Genomic DNA, 2582 nt, shown 5'->3' with positions numbered 1-2582 from the left:
CCATGCAACAGTTGATTGAAGACCTCCTCTCCTTCTCATCCCCAGACTGGAGCGCACAAAATGCATCTGTAGCGGGCATGTATAAGCACTCGCCTGCCTGCATTCAGATGATGCCGCGGTACCACTGATCATTGCTTCTTATGTAATAAGCTGCAATATTGGTGCGACTCCATGGGATCCATTGCACGGCCATGCTCCCTCGCTCACTCGACCTAGTTATTGTGAATGAACGGATTCTCGGCAAGCAGTTTCTGTGGAGGAGTGTCTGATGCTGATGCTGATGTGATCTTTACGGATGCATTGTGTTCCAAAGATGAGCTGCACGATTTTTGTAAGATTGTACATGGTACAACCAAAATGGCAACCATGCTGTAGGGAGGTGGGAAAACCCCATTCTGCCTCCCATAGAACTGGAGGAGTTGGGATTCACAATTGTGGCTTACCCATAATTGCTTATGGGTGTATCGATTATACCAATGCATGATGCTTTATGTGTTCTAAAGAGTGGTTGCATGCCACCTCCAACATGCCTCCATTCTTTTGCGGATATCCAAAAGGTTGTAGGTTTTGAGAGGTGTTCTGAGGAGCAAAGCAGCTACTCAACTTCTTCACGTCCAGAATCTGATATACAACAAGAAATGAAATTCCTAGCAATTGGTGCAGATATGTCTTTAGAGCCTTCCCCCATAGGTGTTTCTCCTCTGTCTCAAACAAATGCACGGTCCACTTCAGAAGGTTTTGGCATCAACTTGGTTGTTCCAAATGTGCTGGTAGAATCAAAGGATGAACATTTCACTCGCCAAGATCTGATCTCATACACTATGTGTTAAAGTCACTGCTAATAATGGAGCCGTGACGCTTGATGTCAGACTTTAAGTAAGGCATTGTGAGCACACAAGTTTCCATGGTTTTCCAGTGCAAGATGTCATAAATATTAACACTAAGAGGAACTAAAACTTAGGCGGGTCTTATAGGGACTCAAGCAAGTCATGTGAATCGCATTATCTCATTGTTTCTTGAAAGCCAGATAGTCTTTAAAGTTGCAGGCTGCTTAGATTCATGTTCTATATGCTCTTTCATAGCTTGGACTTTATGTTCACATCATTGGCACAATCGTGCAACAATACAACAAATTTTTGCTAAGGCTTAAGTTATCCGATTCTATCCAAGGAGATTCACGAATATTTTCTTCATGTTTATTCTTTTTGTAATGCAATGAATACAAAGCCTATATTAACAAGACCTAAGTTAGGGGTTGTTATTCAAAATTCTATTATGGCTGTTGGTGTCAAGCATGAGGTGCTCTAGGACGACGTCTAGTGACAAGTTTTTTCTCTTTCTCTCTCTCTCTTCGTTCCTCACTCAGAATTGGCTACTATGGCTAATAAAATCTCTCTATAACGTGACCAATATCTCTGATATATGTTGTTTTTCAGTAAGGTTTTTCTTCATATTCTCTTTATTTGGCATAAAGGTTGCCTTGCTAAATCAAATTTTCCCTTACAGCTCAAAATACGAAACCGGAATTAGAAGTCATAAGTAATTAAAATTTTCCTTTGCACTTGAATCTAATGGCTCGTGTAGCCCATAACTCTTGAACAAAATTTGATTTGAAAACATAGCTATATAATAATATATATATTATCACCCACGATCTCTCCTTCATTGATATCCAAGAGAGTATTTTGTGTGCAACACCTTAACACTATAAAGAAGATCTTTGGCATGGTGTTTAAACTATATGCTTTTGAATATGGAAACCATACTTTCTTGAAAATTCTTAATCTGGGCTTTACCACTCTTTCAAGTTCATTAACCTAAGGAATTTCTGGGCCTTACAAGGGCCCAACATATTTTATTTTTCTCAATAATCTCTTTTATGGCACAATTCGTTTCTCATTCATCAATTTGAGCAAGAGCACTACTTTAGACCTTTTTGAGAACTATCTCGAAGGACCACCAATAGTTTTTCTCCATTTCTGAGGCTCTTTTGATTTAGGCCGGTGTGAGACCGAGACCATGCTTTACAAAAGAAAAGTAGAGGAAGCTCCCTAGAAGATGTCTTGTAGCCATTGGATTGAATAACTAGGTAAAAGATTTCAATTAAAGCAGTTGAAGGCTTGCTAGTTGGACACACACTCATCATGGGTACACATTGATGTTGACTTACACTACCTAGTTTTTGGAAGACTCCTTCATAAGTTAATACTATAAAATGCTACAAAAACATATCTTCACTACGGTGATACTTATAAATTTGTAAAACTTTGCATCAAATTTTTCTGTCATGGCGTTTCAAATGTTAGTGCATTTAATCTGCAATTATTAACGTCTTCTTAAATTTAACAAGCAATTGTTTTTAGTGCTTTGTTTTTTAGAAAAGTTATGAAGACCATCATGCGAGGGCGTCGGATAAGTAATCTCTTCACTTTATTTTGTAAACTCATTTTTACACCTTCGTACTAATCTCCTAACCATATTTTATCCAATTTTATGATATTCTCTTACACTGCTAAGGTCATGCCCTCTAATTGTATTGAAAGAAATTTTTGTTCAGATGATTTGTCAGTAAGCTATGCAGC

The 2582-nt window shown here is 38.1% G+C and overlaps 1 pseudogene; it reads left to right on the top strand.

Annotated features, from left to right (window-relative positions):
* The first annotated feature begins 476 nt into the window (after positions 1 to 476).
* LOC147447368 (uncharacterized) lies at positions 477 to 938 on the top strand (annotated as a pseudogene).
* The last annotated feature ends 1644 nt before the right edge of the window (positions 939 to 2582 follow it).

This window comes from Adiantum capillus-veneris, chromosome 11 (assembly GCF_014529385.1).
Source record: "Adiantum capillus-veneris isolate H3 chromosome 11, ASM1452938v2, whole genome shotgun sequence".
Taxonomy (NCBI): Eukaryota; Viridiplantae; Streptophyta; class Polypodiopsida; order Polypodiales; family Pteridaceae; genus Adiantum; species Adiantum capillus-veneris.
This window is presented reverse-complemented; position numbering and strand designations above follow the sequence as displayed.